Below are 21,327 nucleotides of genomic sequence, written 5' to 3'. Positions count from 1 at the left end.
CCAGTTTGCACCACTTCAGGAGAACCGGTTATTAAGTTTCTGAGCAGTTTGGTGAACTGGCTGTTGGAAGAAATTATTAGGACAGAGAACCGGTTGTTAAATTATTTGAATCCCACCACTGCATACAGCCCTCCAAATTTCACTCTTTGCTTGCAAATTGACAGGCAGTAAAATCTGCTATTGCAGCCATTGAAATGATAACAAAACTTGCCTCACAACTGTCTAGGGAGATTTGATTTGTGATTGCTTCTAGAACTGACAAGTAACATTTGATGGGAGGAGGAAAGGCAGTAGAATTAACCAATTGCTTTCCTTAATTTGGCTCACATTAAATCAGTAAGGACACCACCATTCATCAATGCTGCTACTATGGCAAAATAGAGATCAGCAATGGAAATAACACAATTTATTGTGCAGGCATACTTTTATGTGGATCAACGAGATGTAGGTTTCACTTTAACTTGGCTGTATGGAAGAGCTCTATAATAGTCACTCATAAGCAGTAGCATTTATTCCAGAGGGGTACACAATTTGCTTAACATGATTATGGAAATAAAAAGAAGGTTATTTAAAGCTGATGCCTGGTGCAATGCTACCCTCTACTGTCTGTTTTTGGAAAACACGCCTACATTATATTTTAAAGACAGGAGAAATTAAGAGAGCCATTTAAATTAAATGATGGAGAATGTTCAGAACTGTGAATTTGCTTGACCTTAGGACCAGCAATCATTCTAGGTAGGTCAAAAAATGGTAAAAGCGTCTCTCAGTGTTCTTTAACAGAAAAAACAGAGTTGTTCAAACATTAGCAGGTAAGGAGGATTGCCTAGATGCTTACTTCCTTTCTCCACAGTCCTATCAGAGCTGAAGAAGCTTGTTGGATGAGAAGCGAAACGTCTTCAAAAGAAAAAACAAGAAAATCCAACTGCCTCTTAAAAAAGCACATTGGGACGATCATGACCTGGATGACTGAGAATCATTACAGACTATGATAAACTCCATTTTATTTCCTGAAATATTAAAAGAATATATCACATAGTAGGCATAATTTACCCAGTGAATAAAGATTTGGATGCAATAGTTTTATTGGTTATATGAGAGGCTGTAGATCACTGATTTCTCTGAAATGTTACTTTGATTTTCTTTTAAAAATAACTTTAATTAAAGATTTCCTAACTTTAATGGTCAATTCCATTTCATGTATTACAATCTTGTCCAGCAAATGAAAGAGAAGAGAGTCAGAATAGATATATGTAAATAAGCATAGACAGCAATCAGCTTTAAAAGTGATATTAATTTCCTATGGAATAAGCAAGTCATCATTTTTTGTAACAGTCAGAAGTTTTGATAATGTAAAATGGTAATTTAATTGATATATGTTATTCTTTTATTACATATTAATGTAAGCAATTTTTATCAAATTATACTTGTCTGTTAATTAGCCAGGGAAGATATTTTTTGAATGACATTTTTAAAAGATTTGATCAATACATCATAAATCTCTTACATACATGCTTAACAAATAGGCCTTTGTCAGCAAGGATATTTTCAATGAGAAGACTCCTATAAATTTAAATTTAATAGGTTTGTAAAAAAAAAAAAAACGCTCTTTAGATTTCTGGGCCTTAAGCCAATTCCAAGAATAAATTCAACTTGTCTAAGAACTTTGAAGAATATATCATTTAATGTATAGATGTTCAAGAGTCATTTAATGACATGTATTTTCAAAGGCAGTTTTTCTAAAGGAAAAAAACGACAATAGTGTCACCCTGAATATTTAAGGAAATTATATATTATTCCTACTTGAAGGTTAAATTGAATTCCAAAAGTTTCTACAGGTATTCTATATTGAAATGTGCTCTCTTTTGATTCTATTAGAAATGGAAAAGGACACATTCAAAAATAAGTGATATCTAACATTTGTCATGCATGTGAATATTTTATTTTTGTACTCTTATAACAATCTTTTTAGAATACCATTAAGTTTTTAGAAACTCGCAATCATTTAGGAACAAAGGTAGGGCCTTTAATTATTTTTATTATATTTTTATCCCACTTTTTCATATACTATATACCTTAAGGTAGCAAACGTATCTTACTCATGTCAATGACCACGTGAGGTGGGTTGAGCTAAGAGAGAGTGACTGGCTCACAGATTCCTGCTTTCCAGGCTAGCATTTTAACCACAAATAGACTTCGTGGATTCCTAAGAGATGAATTCTTATCAGGATTTGTTTTAAGGCTATTTCAATGACAGTTCATTTGGGTTTAGTAGAATGGAGTCCAAATAGCTATCTAATAGTTATTTTTCTAAGTACTGCTTGCTTCATGCACTTACTGGGTTATATAATCCAAACACAGCATAAGTAAGGTGACCAGATTTTCAGATTGGTAAAGAGGGACACCTTTGACCGGGGGGGGGGGGAGGGGGGCTTGATAAAAAATTTTATACGGAAAAATTATACAGAAAAATTATGGACTGTGCTGAAATGGATAAATTAACGAAAGAAATACAGCTGGGTGAGCTCTCCGGTGCCCCGCGCTTTCCTGCCTCCTTCCATCACGAATCAGATCACAGACAGTGGTCACATTGAGGAAATGGGGATTTTATAGTATCCTTCCCCTGGAGTGGGGAGGGAATGGGGATTTTATAGTATCCTTCCTCTGGAGGGGAGAGGAAATGGGAATTTTGCAGTATCCTACCCCTGGAGGGGGGAGGGCATGGGGATTTTGCAGTATCCTACCCCAGGAGGGGAGAGGAAATGGGGATTTAATAGTATCCTTCCCCTGGAGGGGAGAGGAAATGGGGATTTTGCAGTGTCCTACCCATGGAAGGGGGAGGGAATGGGGATTTTGCAGTATCCTTCCCCTGGAGGGGAGAGGAAATGGGGATTTTGCAGTATCCTACCCCTGGAGGGGGGAGGGAATGGGGATTTTGCAGTATCCTACCTCTGGAGTGTCAAGGGAATGGGGATTTTATAGTATCCTACCCCTGGAGGGGAGAGGAAATGGGGATTTTGCAGTATCCTACCCCTGGAGGGGGGAGGGAATGGGGATTTTGCAGTTCCTACCTCTGGAGTGGGGAGGGAATGGGGATTTTGCAGTATCCTACCCCTGCAGTGGGGAGGGAATAGGGATTTTATAGTATCTTTCCCCTGGAGGGGAGAGGAAATGGGGATTTTGCAGTATCCTACCCCTGGAGGGGGGAGGGAATGGGGATTTTGCAGTATCCTACCTCTGGAGTGGGGAGGGAATGGGGATTTTATAGTATCCTACCCCTGGAGGGGGGAGGGGATGGGGATTTTAAGGGTGCGGAGACGTGCAGGCTCATTGATTCTCCCCAACCAGGCGATTTTCCTCCTTTCCAGCTGGGTGGCGGGAGTGCCTGGGATCTCCCTAGGTCAAAGCCGAGAGGAAGGGGGGAGATTCCATATGAAGGCATCCCGAGGCTCTACTTTAACCCATGCGGGAAGTTTGGGGGAGGTTGCATCTTTTCCCTGGCTTCTCCGAGCTTCGTTCCTTCCGCTTCCGCTCCTTCAGCTGGAGACAATTACACACACACACCCCAAAGAATCCCAGGCACACAAACAAGCAGCTTTGTTCTTAACCGACAGCGGGCAAAGGGAATAGAGAGAGGCTACCTTTTGCGGGGAGAGCAGGAGCTTGGCCAACCGTGGAAAGGTGCCCTGGGGCTGGGATCCAAGGTGCGCTTAACTAGGAACTCGTGCGGACCCGCCGGGGCATGGGAACTGAGGAAAAGAATAGAGGGGGGCATGTGGAGAAGAAGAAGCGTGCCCAGCTGTCATCGGGGCTGCTGAAGCTTGCGAGAGAGATCTAGAAGCAGATGGGATGGGACTTGGAGTCCTACCATCTTGGCGAATGGGGATTCCCGCATGGGTTGTAGATCCCTTGTAGGGGGAGGGGAGGGAGGGGAGGGGAAGAGGCTCCGCGGGTGGGGGAGGGGAGGGGAGGAAAATGGGGGACGCTGCGGAGGTCAAGGAGATGAAGAAGACCTTCATTGTGCCAGCCATCAAACCCTTCGGATCACTATGATTTCGCCGCCGCCATTTGCAAGGAGTGAGAAGGAGAGGAAGGAAGGAGAGGGGGGGAGGAAAAGAAGAAGGGATCTACATGGCTCTCCGGCTGGAGGGAGCCACGCCGGGGGGGGGGGAATGGGCATCTGTCAAAACCCCGAAACCCGTCTCAGCCTCGGGGGGCTGCGGCAGAAGCAGCGAGCACGGGGGCGACGCTTCACCAGGAGCAACCTCTCTTTCCCCGCTGCATGTGGGGAAAGGGCTTGGGTGCCCAGTTTTCTTTCCCCCCTTCTTTCCTTCTTTCTCTCTGCTCTGGGAAAGGAGCAGCGCTCTGGCAAGCCCCGAGAGATTCCCCCGTTCTCTCTCTCTCTCTCGCTCTCCCGGCCCTTCCAAGCCGAGGCGGCAGGGGCGGGAAGAGGAGTCCGAGGGGGAGGGAGGGAGGGGAGGCGGCTGCGGCGGCTGCGGCGGCTGGACGATGGCCAGCAGCAGCTGAAGCGAGGGGAGGGAGAGCGAGATTTTGGTGAGGCGGCCACGGGAAGGACCGAGGGACGAGAGAGGACGGGGCTGCTTGGGAACAGAGAGGACCAGGGCATAGAGGGAAAGAGCAGCGGCACCCAGCCGCCGCCGCCTCCACTTCAGAAGGTTCCTCCGGCGGATTGTCTTCCCCGCGCCGCCCTCGCTCTGGGAAAGGAGCAGCATTCCAGTGATCCCCGAGAGATTCCCCTGTTCTCTCTCTCTCTCTCGCTCTCCCGGCCCTGGCAAGCCAAGGCAGCGGGGGTGGGAAGAGGAGTCCGAGGGGGAGGGAGGGAGGAAGGGGAGGCGGCGGCGGCTAGGCGATGGCGGGATGGTGGGAAGCGAGGCGCCGCCAGCGGTGGGAAGCGACCACAAGTCGAAAGAAGGGAAGCGACCACGAGGGAAAGAAGGCGGCGGGGGGACCCGCAGCTTGGTGGGCATCTCCTCGGGGGACGGAACCCTCTCTCACTCGCTCTCTCTCTCTCACCGCCGCCCCATCCTGTGGCTGCCACCATGGACGGGGAGGAGGAGGAGGTGGAGGAAGAAGAAGAAGAGGAAGCGGGACGAATCCTTTTGAGAGGGGATGGGCGCGACCTGGCAGACACAGGGAAAACTCCGCAGGGCGCGAAGGAAGCAGCGCGGCAGCGGCGGAGGTGGGAAAGTGCTGCCCCCAGAGCCGAAGGGTGAGCAGGCTGGCGCGGGCTGGCGAGCGGGCGCCTTTCTCGCACACAGGACGGGCGCAACCTGGAAGACAAAGGCACCCGCTCGCCAGTCCGCCCGCCCACCCTTGGGCTCCGGGGGCAGCACCTCCCCAGCGCCTTCCTTCGCGCCCTGCGGAGTTTCTCGCACAGAGCACGGGTGCGACCTGGGAGACACAGGGAAAACTCTGCAGGGTGTGAAGGAAGCAGCACGGCAGCGGCGGAGCTGGGAAGGTGCTGCCCCCGGAGCCCAAGGGTGAGCGGGCTGGCGTGGGCTGGCAAGTGGGCGCCTTCCTCGCACACAGGGAAGGGGAGGAGGGCGGCGGCGGCTGTTTCACTAACCCCGCGCAGGTTACTAAAGGCCCTCAGCAGCAGCAGCAGCCGACTACGACGACCTCGCGTGACGATCCTTGGGGTCGCTGCAGAAGCCCTGCCAAAGCGCCCATTTCCCAGCTCAGAGCAGGATGAGCAGAGCCTCGTTTAAAACGATGGCTGTGGCCGCTCGTTCGCTCCGCCGCTCTTGCGTGGAGGTCTGAGGAGGCAGAGGGGTGGGAGGGGCGCGAAGGAACCAGCGTGGCGGCGCTTCGCAAGCGGGCGCCTTTCTTGCACACAGGGAAGGGGAGGAGGGCGGCGGCAGCTGTTTCACTAACCCCGCGCAGGTTGCTAATTCCCGGTTTACTCACCAGTGAAGGAGCAAAACAAAGCAAACGGCTGCGAAGGCGAAATGAAATGGAGACTCCTACGACTCATGCGGCGTGCTAAGCAGACTCCAGCCAATCAGTGAGCTGGCTGGGATGGAAAACTTTAAGCACGCCGCGTTTTCCATCCCAGCCAGCTCATTGATTGGCTGGAGTCCAGGCCAATCAGTGAGCAGCAGGCTGGGCTGGCTTAGATTTTTAGAAATAGATGAAGGAACTAACGAGCGAGCTAGCGGCAGCTGATGGGCGGGGGAGCCAGCGAGCCCCAAAATAAAGCGGGGTTTTTTGAGAACCGGGCGGGACGCGGGAAAAATGATGAAAAGTCTTGCCTGCCCCACCAGATGCGGGACGTCTGGTCACCCTAAGCATAAGCTAAATGTTTATAGAAAAGATGGCAAGAGGAAATTTTTTTTAAAAAACCTAGCTTAAGTCCTTTATGAACCCAAAAGGGCATCACGGTGGAGAGAAGTCTTTTTTATATTCTTACAGAGATATCTTGGTGTCTTACTGGTCATGTAAAAAAACATTCTTTACTTGCTGTTGTTTTTTCTGGATACCTCTACTCCCATACTCTCCATTCTTATATTTGCTTGAGTCATGGTGGTGCAGTGCTTAGAGCAGGGATGGGTTGCTGCCGCATTACGGCCAGTCCGGTGCGTGTGCAATTTTGCGTGCATGCAATTTTGTATAGTTGCCCCAAAATAGATATGTGAATGTGCAGAACCTTAAAATGGGGGGGAAGAATGCTGCCCTGACTGGAAAACCGATTTGGAAGCGTCGTAGGCCTGGGTCGCTGCCGGTTCCAGCAACCCAGGCAGGAAATCACTACCGGTTTGGCCGAACCAGTCCAAACCGGTAGGAACCCACCTCTGGGTTAAAGTGCAGTACTGCAAGCTACTTCTGCTGACTGCCAGCTGCCTACAATTTGGCAGTTCAAATCTCACTAGGCTCAAGGTTGACTCAGACTTCCATCCTTCCGAGGTGGGTAAAATGAGGACCCAAATTGTTGGGGACAATATGCTGACTCTGTAAACCGCTTAGAGAAGGCTGTAAAGCTCTGTAAAGTGGTATATAAGTCTAAGTGTGATTGCTATTGCTTAATATAAGCCAGTCTGAAAGAACCTATGTTCTAAAGTATATGATCTTAAAATCCTGAACATTTGCAGTCTCATTAATCCTGTACTTGAGATATAGGCTGATTCTCATATCATGCTAACCATGGCATTAAAACACCTACCATAAATTCATCCTCAGCTATTCCAGTTTTAAAAGCCTTTTCTTTCTCCTTCTAACAGATGTCTTGGCATACAATTTACCATGCTTCATTCCTGATCTTGGGAAAGATGCAGTCAGGGCTGGCATTTGCCAGATTCCAATTGTTCAGTTGAGGAGCAGTGGGTTCCCCTCTGGTCAATAGGCACTCCATCATATTGAGATTTCTAGTAATATAGAATGGAGTAGTTTGGTTACCAATAATATTATAACAAGTTTTATTTCAAAATATTTTACTTGGTTCAATTTCCTTTTCAGGATGCTAATTTGACTTTGAATGTCCTAATGCCATGGAACCTCTGTTAACATTTCTTCGGAGGAAAAAGAAGTGTCTAAAATCAGCTTCCTGGATCAATAAAAATAAAGACATACTAAAATGGTTATTAGGGATTTTACTATAAGTTAAACATTTATAGAGATAGAAATCATTTTGTTGTATTTTAAGAAAAGATGTTAACTTATTAAAACTGTTTGTACTTATGATTAAGGGGAAAGTTATTTTTATGCATTCCTTTTTTTACTATATTACTTTTTCTCTTTTTTCTCTTTTTTCTTATTCGCTCCTTCTATCTCTTTCTTTTTTCTCTTTGTATTAGTTTTATTCTGTAGTCCTAGATGCCAGATCCATTCTTGCATACAAACAACCATCCAGCTTGAAGCCGTCTTATAAGGAACAAAAGCCAGCATGAATAATGACCCTAATATAGAAGCCAAACCTAAATGTCTACTTTGCTCCTACATTTACACCAAAAGCACCATCTAAAGCCTCACCAACTTCACACATAAAACTAGAGGCACCTTCCATGCTGTTCTTCTAATATGATATATGCCATCACCTGTCAGCATTTGGGATTCTACATAAAACCAATGGACCAAATTCTGCAGAAAAGAATGGACAAAGTCAAGTTTGAATCATGACTCAAATCAAGGGCAAAGTAGTATCAAAGCACTTCAATTTTCCAAGGACCTTCCATTATATACCTCAAAATATTCATCTGGATTAAAAGAAAAATGGCCACAAAACTGACATCAAATACAGTACAACAAAAGATTGCCGGTTATCCCTGAAGGTCACATGTTATAAATAAATTAACAGAGTACAGTTGTTAAATTATAACATATTTCTAATCTGTCTGATATATAACAGACAACAGCAAAATTTTCCTTTTTTCTTGTATCCAAATTTAAATCCTTCATCACTTAACCACTGTATTGCAAATGATGAAGTGAGCTGCAGAACATGAAAGCTTATGCCTTTAGTAAAATTTGTTAGTCTATAAAGTCCAGACTCAATCTGATTCTTGGATTGTATAGACCCAGGATGGCGAACCTATGGCACGCATGTCATAGGTTCACCATCCTGGGTCTATACAATATGTGCATGCTGGGTCTATACATATGTGCATGCTGGCAGGCTGACTTTAGCCTTTTTTTGAGGCCATTTGTCGCCCTCCCCAGGCTCCAGAGCCTCCCCTCCACCCAAGGCCCTCCGGAGGCTTCAGGAGCTTCCCTGAAACCTCCGGAGCGCAAGAACGGCTCAATGGGGAAACCAGAAGTTCAGGAATGGACTTCCAGTTTGTTCGTAGGGGTGGTTTAAGCCCTCCAGAGCCTTCAGGGAAGCTTCTGGAAAGCTCCTGAAGGCTCCGGAGGGCTTAAACCGCCCCTACGAGCAAACCGGGATCTGTTCCCAAACTTCCGGTTTGCCCATAGGGCCATTTTTTTGTGCTCCAGAGGCTTCAGGGAAGCTTCTGAAATCTCCAGAGAGCCTCCAGGGGGGTGGGTGGAGGCTGTTTTCACCCTCCCCAGGCTCTTATAAAGCCTCTGGAGCCTAGGAAGGGCGAAAAAACCATGCAAAAAATTGGGGGGAGCGCTGGTCATGCACACATGTGCGCTGAAGGCCGCACATTGCATTATGGGTGTGGCACCCCCACACACGATCCCCCTGTGCTCCCCCTGCTTTTGGCACACAAGCCAAAAAAGGTTCACGATCACTGGTATAGACTAACATAACTTTCCAATTAGTATATGTTTGTTTCACAAAGAAATTATTCTAATGGTATTAATAAGCACAGATATGTCAAAGTAGTATGTGTATAGTATTGGAATGAAAGGTTTAGAAGCACTTTGGTTTGGCTGCTGAGATGTCATACTGCAAATGCCAAAATTATAAAAATGTCCATTTATGACCAGTAAATGTCAAGTTAAAACTTAGACCTCCAGGACAATAAAACCAGGTGCACTTGTGGCATCTTCTTTGAAGATAAACAATCTGGTTGAATTTCCATCTCTATGGATGAAGCACTGCATCTCTGTAATGGTCCAAAGACTTTCCCCTTCTAGACCTAAGAAATCGTACTATTTATAGCATGTTTTTAGTTTTATATAGAATTCCTCCTCTCTGGAGAGAGAAAGGCCCAATTCCTTATGATCATACAAAATGAATATGCGTCTCTTCAAACTCTTCTCTTTCTTAATTGGAATCCTTAAACACCGGTCTATTACCCAGATATCTTAGAGCTCTGCTCAATTCTTAAATTTTATATGAACAATATTTTTTCAGTCAAGGCTCCTATATGGCCTTTGAGTGATATACTGGAAGGCTGCATTTCAAGTAAGTGGGAAGGACAAAGGCCAAAACTGAATTAGATTTAATTTTAACTGACATACATCAATTTGATTAAATTAATTTAATTTTACTTGGCATATAATTGATTAATCTTGGAAACTTAATATGGCTAGTGGACCACCTACAATGTGGAAGAAAGCAAGAATGGGTGTATTATTTTTATTAATTAGAGTAAATATGATTATTATTGTCATGAATAGTAATTTGCCCTTTCTATCAATAAAAAAATTATCTGACCATTTTGAATTAATACTCAAGGCTGTATGAAAGTTTAATGTGGCTATATATGTGCAAGTTGCCTATCTGTGTTCTGAGTTCATCCATAAACATTTACAGCTGTAACTATGTTTTCATTGTACTATATTGCTTATATTAATCTTGGATTTGGTGTTGTTGCTTATTTTCTATTTAATAGAGTAAGCTGTTAAGGTATTATTTTTTGCAATTTGAACATCCTATTTCCTTGTGTTACAAACCAGGCCTCAAAGCTTAAGGTCTACAAAATGTCTATTGATCCTATACACATAAAACATTACACGTATGGCTTTTCACTGCCTCTTGAGAAAATATGCTTTCCAAAACTTTAAATACTTTATCATATTTTTTATTAAAGCTTCAGTTTATTTTTGAATTATATACAAAATATATACTTGCATATGCAAAAGATCAGAGGTGGGTTCCTGCCAGTTCAAACCGGTTCAGTAGAAGAGAATCTGCCCGAATTAGCGAAGGAGATGATGGCCACAAACTGCCCACTAGTCCGCATTCAAACCAGCCCGCTCCCTTTTCTCTCCCGGCTTGGGCTCTCTGGAGGGGGAGGTTCTTTCCAAAAACTGGCTTCTTTCCAGCACGGCAGTGACTGCCAGGTACTTTTAACCTGTGATTGGAACACAAGGTGACCACAGTATGTGTGTCTGTGTGTGTGTGAGTGAGAGACAGACAGACAAACAGAGAGAGGCACAGAGAGAGAGACAGAGCAAGAGGGAGGGTAGGAATCAGAGATAGACACACACAGAGAGAGACAGAGACAGAGAGGGGAAGGGAGGGAGGGAGAGACAGACAGACAGACACAGACACAGACACACAGAGTGACAGAGAGAGGAAGGGAGGGGAGAGAGACAGAGAGAGACACAGAGAGATAGAGAGAGGGGGAGGGAGGGAGGGAGACAGAGACACACACACACACACAGAGAGTGAGTGAGAGAGAGACAGACAGACACACAAACAGAGTGACAGCTGGGGGAGGGAGGAGAGAGATACAGAGAGAGAGAGAGAGAGAGACAGACAGACAGACAGACAGACAGAGACAGAGAGAGACAGAGAGAGACATAAAGAGAAAGAGAGAAAGAGAAAGGAAGGAAGGAAGAAAGAAAAAGAAACTGGGAGAGAGAGATGAAAGAAAGAAAGAAAGAAAGAAAGAAAGAAAGAAAGAAAGAAAGAAAGAAAGAAAGAAAGAAAGAAAGAAAGAAAACTTATGACCACAATTAAGGCCAAAATTTTGGTTGCTAAGCAAGAACGTCGTTAAGTCATTTTCACCACATTTTTCAAGTTGGCCACACCCACCTGGTCACATGACCGCTGAGCCACTCCCAGAAAATAGGCCACACCTACAGAATAGGTTCTAAAAAAATTTGAAACCCACCACTGTAATAGATATAGCATGATAGAGCATGAGTCTGAAATTTGTTTCTTCTGCTCTATTTGAAAGGTTTTACGTAAGAAATATTAACATAAGAAATACTGAAACACCTATCATCTGAGAGGGAGAAAATTCTTGAGATAACAACACCACTTTACATCAGAGGTTTCTACATTCATGTTTTTTAAAAATTGATTTGCTTTTACCAAATAACCTTCACTACTTTTAGTTAATGCTGGATTATTTGCTTGCAAGATTTATAAAGTGCAGTATGTATTTCATTACAGAGGTGGGTTGCAAATCCCGGCGCTACTGGTTCACTCATACTCTTGTGTGCAACACTCCTGTGCATGCATAGAAGCATCCGGGCAGGTGGGCGGAGCCTCCCGCCGCCGCCACTACCACTTCGCTTGATCCGGGCTGAACCGGGAACAACTCACCTCTGTTTCATTACATTGTCATTACCTTTCCTTACCTTTCTCTTTCAGTTTTTTTAAACATTTCTTTGTTGTCTGTTTACATATTGTATCCTTTTCAATTTACAACTTGGCCTACAGTCAGTTTTTCTTTGGCAACATACTATCTTGTGGAAAGATAATAAGGTGCCTCATTAGTAGATTAATTAGTTGTACAACATTTTAATAGCCTGTTACAGGAAAAATTATTCAAAGCCATTTTCCCATTGTTGTGCAATATAACTGATGATTGGGTCATAAAATAGTTTATTAACACTTATTTATGTTAAAAGGATGCTGTCAGTTTGATCCCCCCCCCCGCGTTAATATGAATAATGTCTTGTAAAACTTTTTTAAAAACTGTAATATCATCTATGTTAGGTAAGAGCACCTTTCCCCAAACTTGATGCTTTTCAATTGTAGTTATTTTGTAACATAAAATTAATCTAGAGCTTGATGGGTAGTGGTAAATCAGCAAACCTGTTGACTGAAAAGGGGCCTGTTTCCCAGGCTTTAATACATCCCTGGCTGTTTTTATGCTCATCCAACAAATTTAGAGGCTGCAAAATTGGTGGGAGATAAATCCAATGTAATCTACTCAATCCCCTGCATGGATTGCCCCTGTGACTAAGTAGGACAGACGGGAAGGAAGCTAACCAACAGACTAGACTGCAAGAATCCAAATGACCTGTCATATGAGAAGACCCAAACTCACTGATGGCCTCACACTGCAACAATTCAATTTTGTAACTATTAAGATAGTAGGATGAGTAAGCACAAAAACAGTCATGGAAGTGATTGAAGTCTGAAAACAGGCCCCTCATCAGCCAACAGGAGTGCTAATTTACCACCAAGTTCATAGAAGGTGAGGGCTGGAAGCACAATCAAATAGCAGTAGCAATAGCAGTTAGACTTATATACCGCTTCATAGGGCTTTCAGCCCTCTCTAAGCAGTTTTACAGAGTTAGCATATTGCCCCCAACAACAATCCGGGTCCTCATTTTACCCACCTCGGAAGGATGGAAGGCTGAGTCAACCTTTGAGCCGGTGAGATTTGAACAGCCGAACTGCAGAACTGCAGTCAGCTGAAGTAGCCTGCAGTGCTGCATTTAACCACTGAGCCACCTCGGCTCTTAATGACAACCAATGACTTAAAAGTCAGTCATCAATACATCCCAATCAACATCTTAAAAGCTACATACAACAGGGATTATAAATATCACACGCAAAACAGCGCACACACTGTTAGAATGAAGTTCCCTGAAGATGGGCTCCAGCACTAGTCCAAAAGCTTGGAAAATAAAACCTCTGGTCCCAGTGACTGACCCAGATTGGATCCTGCAATATTATCCTGAGACACATCTAGTCATTTTCATTCATGACTATTACTACAGTTCTTTCCCTAAGGCTTCCCCCCCCCCCTCTCTCTCTCTCTTTTTTGTAATGTTTTTATTTTATGGCGTACAAAAATTTCAATGTCAATTGAACAGTGTGTTGTCTGGGTACAAAGCATTTTAGGAAATAATAATCACAATGTTTACAACAATATTCATTGCATTAATATCAATTATATCAACATTAATAATCATACTATTTGTTTAACCAAGTTAACGTATCTTCCTTATATCACTGATCCTTTCATATATTTCCCTGCTTCTAGCTCCTGTGTTTGTCAGCTAGCCATTGATAAAATAAGTCCCAAGTAAAAAAATATTCAGTGTCTTTCTTTTCCTTAATTGTAAGTGTTAGCTTCTACATTTCGACACATTCTAATATTTTTCTAATCACATCTTCATCTGTTGGGATCTCTTCACTTTTCCATCGTTCTACAAATCCTATTCTCACTGCAGTCAATACATGTAAAATCAAATACATTCCCTTATACTTCTCTGGTAAAATGCCCAACAAAAAGGTCTCTGGTTTCAAATCTACGTGTTATCATTTTTTCAAGCCATGTGTGTATTTTTGTCCAATATTTTTTCTCTTTTTGACATGTTCACCACATATGATAGTATGAACCAGGTATCTGATGACATTTTGAAGATTTATCCTTAAACACCTTTGCTAACCTTGAGGTCGGAAAATGCCATCTATAAAACATTTTATAAAGATTTTCTTTGTATGCACTAGACATGGTTAATTTATCATTTCTATCCCATAATTTCTGCCATTGATCTAATGCAATAGAATAGCCAACATTTTAGCCCATACTATCATTGTCTCTTTTACTTATTCATCTTTCATCTTAATACTTAACAAATAGCTATATATTTTCTTTATTAATTTTTCATCTGTCCCTGTTAATATCTGATCTAGTTCTGTTCTTTATTTAAACCATACATTTTAATATCCTTCTTGTATCTAGATTGTATCTGAAAATATGACCACCATGTTATCTCAATCCCTTGATCACTCAGTTCCTGTTTAGTTTTCAGTTCCCCATTTTCATTTAAAATATCTATATATCTGGTAACATTCTCTATATCAACAACATTTGGATAAATCAGTGCCTCCATTGTGGAAAGCTGGATCAGTATTTTCAAATAATGTTGTTCTTTAATTTTCTCCCATATTAGTAATAATGCGTTCCTAACATAGTGTCTTTGGAAATTGCTATGGTATGTATTTTGCTTTTTCTATATCATAAAAAAGCATGCCAACCAGTGGTGGGTTCCTAACTGGTTTACTGCTGGTTTGCTCACTTGTACACATAATGCTTCTGCGGATGTGTGGGTGGAGCCTCCCACTGCCACCACTACCGACCCAGGCCGAATCAGGAGCAACCCACCTCTGATGCCAACTTAGTTCAAGACCATGTCCCTCCAAGGTCAATAGTCTTTTGTTCCTCAAGTCAAACCATTCTTTCACCCAAATATCGAAGCCTGATAATACAATTCCCAATCTACTACCCCCAAACCACCTCTATTTTTATTTTTAGAATCTTGCAACATTTTGAAGTTTATCCTTGCTTTTTCCCCATGCGAAGTATATTTTAATATTGTTTTATTGAATTCTTCAAAATATCTTTCCAGTTTTATTGGTATTGTTTGAAATATAGTAATCTTGGCAGGCTATTCATTTTTATAGTGGCTACTCTTCCCATTAATGATAGTTTGTAGATTTTTTTTCACTTCTCCAAATTCATTTTAATTTGTTGCGCCAATTTATAATAATTATCTTCTTGATTCATTACACACCTTGCCATTAGTTGAATTCCTAAATATTTAACTTTCTTGACTATCTGTATACCTATTTTCATCGTTAGTTCTTTTTTCTGTGAGTCTGCAACATTTTAAACTATTATTTTGGTTTTTTATTTATTTTCAGCCTCGCAACTTCACCATATTCTTCTATTTTCCTAATTAGTTTAAGTTCATTTTCTTGTGGGTCTTCCAAGATAAAGACCAAATTGTCTGTAAATGCCTGTAATTTCTACAGTTCCTTTTTTATTTCCATACCTTTAATTTCAATATCTTGTCTAATATTTCTATCTAGCACTTATGTCAACATAAATAGTAAAGGAGATAGTGGACATCTTTGTCTTGTACCTTTTTTAAATATTAAAATTCTGTCATATCTCCATTTACCATCACCTTCACCATTTTTATGGTATATTGCCTTTATCATGTCAATAAATCTCTCACCAAAGTCCATAGATTTTAGTTGTAACAACATAAATTGCCAATTTATGTTATCAAATTTACAGCATCAATTTTTTTATCCAGCCCTCCCCCCCCAGCTCTCTCTTTTAATAGGTTAATGTCTTTTTACTTTATTCTTAGTTTTATATTATCACCCACTCTCCAGCTTATATATATTAGTAGTCCTGTTTGATGCTGAAGTAGTCTGGAAATTGTTCTCTTTTACTGAGTTGCTTCTCTATCATTCAATCTTTATTGGTTTTATAGGAGGGAAAAAACAATTATTTGTTGATTGGCTGTAGGTGGCCCTCATGTTTGCAAGACTTGTGAAGATGTAAAACTTGCTACTTTTTACTAGCTGGTAGTTTCAGAGCCCCAATGCTTGCTTCACCAAATTGTTTTAGTTTCACCTCCTCCATGCACAGCTGGTTGCTTTTTCAGTTCTCCATCTCAATGTCCTTTCCAATGACACCCACACCCTAGCAAGCCTTCAGCATTTCTCTTTTATCTCCCTGCAGTACAGGTGTGTGCTTTGCTATCTTTAAGTCCCAAAAACAAAAAAACATAATGAAAGAGAACGCACATCAGCAGCCTTAAGTATTTCTTTCTACAGTGATTTAGAGAACTTTGCATAATATTGACAAATCCATTTTTAGTTGGGAACAAAATGTCTAAAAATGCTCTACAATTTCTGGTGCTGCTTTAGTACGAACGACTTGGGCCAATCGCTCTCTTTCTCTCAGCTACGTGAAGAGTTGTTCCTTTGAGGATGGGAAACCAATATATAATTGCCTTTGTGCTTTAAAACAAAAGAAATATATGAATACCTTAATGGTTTTTTAAAAATTGAGAAAGGATGGCCAGACCTTCCTTTATAGTTCTTGCTTATGAACTGCCTCATTTAGCAGTTGTTTGAAGGTATAACAAATAGCTTGGAGTAGTCCTCGATGCTCTCTGAGTTTGGTTGTTTACTTGCAGACATTTCATTACCCAAACTAGGTAGCATCATCAGGTCTAGTAGTCAAGAATAGATTTGCATCCAATCCTCACATTTACAACCATTGCATCATGCCATGGTCATGTGATCACCATTTGTGAGCTTCAGAAGGACTTGCAACACAGAGTTGATAGAGAAGATGGAAGTAAAATCATAAATCACAGGCAGATGATACTCACCTTAATAACCAAAGGGGGGGATTATACACCCATTGGGGTGATGGGATTTTTCACTTAGCAACTGTGCTGCTGAGCAATGAAGTTGCCAGTGGTCACTAACGTGGTCATTAATCAAGGACTACCTTTAACTGTTTCCAACCCTGTCTGTGAGGGAAGTGTCACAGGCAGAAAAGCATCAGAAAGTGCACTCCCTTACAAAGAATCAAGGCTTGAGGAAACTTTCAGTTTTTATCACGTGAGTTTGAAAATACAGCCAGAAAACATTCTCGGGCAAATCTGCTTTATTTTTAGTCCTAGGTAAGAAATTATATTATTTATATTGTACTTCAAAACATCCCTAAATTGCAACTGATTTCCCCTGCAAATCTTTCAAAATGTCCAAACCCACTGACATCAGCACAAGATTTTCCAGCAGTGCTAAAGCTAAAATCCCATCTATATTTTCTCACTGAACCATTACATCATCTCACGGTTTTATTGCTTGGATGGCAGGCACCGTATAGAACTAAATGCCACTCCGCTAAATAATAAATATTGAGAATGTTTATGGAAAACTAGATGTCAGAGAAAAGGGTTTAGCTTTAGTCTAATACCAAAGCTCTCTGTAATATGCCAGTTTGGGTTGTGTATGTATGTATAAACCTAAACCCGCATAATTTAACACTCAACTCCTAACTTCAAGTCTTGAATGTATCTAAAAGCATCTTAGTAACGTCTTACCCTTAAATTGTAATGAGTCGCAATTAAAATATCTGGAACAAAAGCCAAACAAATCACTCGAAGTACCGTGTGATGAACTGAGTGAGAAACTGAACAGTGTAGGGCGACTTGGGGATAAACGATTTTTGTTTCTTATATCTGCAAAATATTCCAGAAGCTGCGTGGAGTATAAAACGTCGTACTTACAAGCATGCAAACAAATGGCAGCATGTTCTTCTTTCCTCCTTTTCCCTTCAGCCAATAAAAATGCGGAGGTATATCAGGCAGAGCCAATAGCAAAGCTGAGAGGCCTCTTCAAGACTCACTTGTTCATTCTCGAAATAAACGTAGAGAATGGTGGGAGGCAGGAAGTTCTTGTGCTTTTTAAGGGTCGGACTGTACTTTTGCTGGAGAGGTGTCTCCACGTCTGGACATGCTTAGAGAGGACGGGTGAGGGGAAAACGAATGCAGTTAGTAGTAGGCGGCTATACAGAAAAGGTGTTCTCGATTTCCACCAGCTTACGCAGCCGGCCTTCTGAGGTTGAGAAAGGGTGCCAGTTAAAAGACACGGCAAAGGGAAGTAAACAAAAATATTTTTGTGTGTCATTTGAAGGAGTGACCACCGGCGCTGTTCATGCAATACGCCAGTGCCACAGAATTACAAAGGAGGAGTTTGACCATCACACTGGAAAACAGTATCTGTAATTTGAAACGCAATACAGCGGGACGAACTGCGTAGGAATGGCAGTCCGAGAAACTGAAGTGCGTCAGAAGAAGAGAGGAAATATAGGTAGTTAAAGATGGGATGCAAATGAACGCTGTAGGAAGGTAAGATCAGCAGTCGAATGATTAGCGTGGGATCTGGTTATTTTTGAATCTCTCCCATAAAGATTGGAGGCTTCTGCCTGTCTTTGTTTTGATTGTCGAAGAGAGAGAAAAATAATTACAAGAGAGCCTGATTTGGGTTCTTTGCCCATGACGAGCAAAAGCGATAGTTTCTGCTCCCCTCTAATCGATCGCTTCCTGCTCCTGGGCTTGGAATGCGTCGGGAGTAACGTAGCTGTCCGCAGAGCGATTGGGATTATTTTGCCTTGTTTTCGTTTTGGCAAGCTGTCACGAGTGCGCGGCCCAGTTAAGATGGGCAGCCACGTGGTGGAGCCGGTCGGAAGAAGAACAGCTCGAACTCGCCCAAATGCGGGGGGAGGCGGAGAGAGGTGGAGAAAAGAACGCCGAGCTCTTCGGGGGAGGGAAATGTTCTGTTCTGTACCGCTCGCTCCTGCAGTTGCCGAGGCGATGAGAGGCTGCGCCGATGATGCAAATGTGCAAACCGGTTCAAGAGGCATTAAGCGCCGCCCAGATCCTAAATTCAGCCGATGCTTCTGAGCCATCCCGCAGCCGAAGGTGCAGCCTTTTTTTTTTTTTTTTTGGCTTTTTCCTCGTGATAGTTGAAGTTATAGAGGACCATATTGGAAAAAAAGAGAGAAGCGGTTGTAAAGCTGCACTGTAATAAAAGCCCTTGTTTAGATAAAACAGGAATAGGAAATCGGGGGCCGTGCTGGTACATAACCTTAAAGTTGGAGATTACAAGATCCGCAGTGCTGGATCCTGCGTCTGTTCCTTTAATAATAAACTCTATTCAGGAAGATTAGCCCCTGATAAAAGAGGTAGACCGCATAATATTTGTTTTAACTTTGACGAATCAATTTAATTATATATATATATATATATATATATATATATATATATATATATATATATATATATATATATATATATATATATATATATATGACATCATCTCAACTTCCGGGATACAGAAAACTATAAGCAATGTGTATTTGCAGTGGCGGAAATATTTATATGTACAATATATAGGGCATAAGCCACACAGATTGAAATATTGTGAATATCAATGGTTGGGGTGATGGAGCAGGATGCTTTAGAAATTTCACACTTCTACCAAAAATAAAAATGACATTTTAATTTTAATTGCGATTCTGCATTTCAAGGAATAGGCCACTAACTTTGCAAAAGGAACCAATCCTTCCAATAACCAGAAGAATAAGATGTGTTTCTAATTGGCACATTTTATTTTTTTTTGCTTTGGGGACGAATTATTTGCTAAGCGTTCTGTTAATTATGAGGATGACTAAAACCTCTGGAAAAAATGAAATTACAGAATTAGCAAGCCACTATGTGTCACTATATAATTTTCATGTTTATGGTTGCAGTGAGCTATATTTCTCAAACTTACTTTAAAAAAATACTTATGCAGTGTGTTATTTTAAAATAAGTGCTGTGGAAGTAATCCATATCTAAGTAATATTAAATCTGTGATCAAGATATATGTTTTAATTTTTTTTCCAGTCCCAGTAAATTTATGTTTGTTTCCTATAATGACTAACACTGCATTTTAGCTGTCTTAAAGTTGCATAGGCTTCTACATAATTATGATGAAATTGGATCCGCAGGAAAAATTATAGAGATTCCTGACTATTCAGAATTCCAGATAGCCATGCCCTTTTTAGGACTTATTCCACCTCCTGCCCTGAAAACATAATCTGTGCTGGCATTCCTTATAGTGAATGTGCTTAGTAATGGTTAGGTAGTCTTGGTTCAGCCTCCTTGTTTTTACAAACAATATTGGGTTTTCTTTGGGTTTTATTAAGCTTCAAGAATTTTGGATATGGAAAAGGTATCTCAATATAAAAGGATCCAGTTTTTGAGTCAATTGTTAAAGAGTTTTGTTTTTAATAGACCCCCATATTATCCTAACATGAAATGGATGCATTGCTTTTAAAAGAATGTACTAAATCTATCTCATACTGCAAATGTAAATAAATTTTCTGTGATTAACTGTGATTAAAGATGCTGCTATATCTCGTAGCAAAAAGCAAATGATACTATCAATGTACATATTAGAGATGTGGAAAGCATTCCAATCTACTAAGGGCTGTTTTGAATGTTCAAAACATGAAACAAGTTTCAAGTGGCTCTATTTTGAATATTCTGATTGAATTTCAATTGGACAATTAATTTGCTGCCCTTTTTGTTCTCCTAACCATTCTCCAACCTAATCCGTACAACAGCATGTGCCAATCAGCCCCCTATTGCTATTGAGATTGATAGAATGGGATGGGTAGATTGTAGGTGGATTTTGTCCGGTTCATTATTTTGCAGGCAGGTCAGACAAAGATATGAATATTTATTTAATGATAGATACCTTTGGGTGGATGATTGAGAGTCTTTATCAACATATGAATTGTTGTGTTTCATACAAAGCTTGCTAATGTTCCTAGAGTTATGAAAAGAGTACTGATACATGTGGGTTTGGAAAACTTAATTTATTAAACTTTGGTGTGTCAATGCATGCTCTTAAAACTTGTTGATATTAAGAATGCATTCAAAATGGAAAAAATTATATTGGCCTGTCTTTGACAAGTTTGCATATTATCTGCTTATTCTTAAGCACTGTTGACATGATATTAAAAAGCAACAGCAATTCTCCCCCCTACATTATTTTCTTTTTACAGCCAGCAACAAAAAGATATAGCAGAGAACTAAACAAATACTTTTGCTGGGCCTAAACCTGGCAGAATGTTTACAAAAAGAATCTGTTACCCCAATTTCTTGGCAACATCAAGTATCATAAATTCCTATAGAAAAATAGACTAAGGAACTTATTAATGTTTTGAAAAATATCTTCATAGGAAAACTACAGTTAAATTTGATATTTTTAATGGTTTGGAGTCAGATATACTAGCAAAAATAATTTTTAAAAGATTAGTTTGGTTCAACAATTTAGGAAAGAAATGGAAAACACTGATTTTTTGTTGTAAAAAGTATCACCCGTTTAGATTAAAATATTTTTTCCAGTGG

At 41.4% G+C, this 21,327-nt stretch overlaps 1 long non-coding RNA gene across 1 annotated transcript; it reads right to left on the bottom strand.

The window, feature by feature from the left end:
* Positions 1–52: 52 nt before the first annotated feature.
* Positions 53–21,252, bottom strand: LOC116508929. The gene is made up of 3 exons (XR_004255442.1): positions 17,656–21,252; positions 7,178–7,379; positions 53–1,007 (listed from the first exon to the last, which is right to left on the bottom strand). It is a non-coding gene; the product is annotated as an uncharacterized LOC116508929 (long non-coding RNA).
* Positions 21,253–21,327: the final 75 nt, after the last annotated feature.

Source organism: Thamnophis elegans, chromosome 5 (genome assembly GCF_009769535.1).
Source record: "Thamnophis elegans isolate rThaEle1 chromosome 5, rThaEle1.pri, whole genome shotgun sequence".
Taxonomy (NCBI): domain Eukaryota; kingdom Metazoa; phylum Chordata; class Lepidosauria; order Squamata; family Colubridae; genus Thamnophis; species Thamnophis elegans.
Note: the sequence above shows the minus strand (reverse complement) of the source record. Positions and strands in the feature narration are given on the sequence as shown.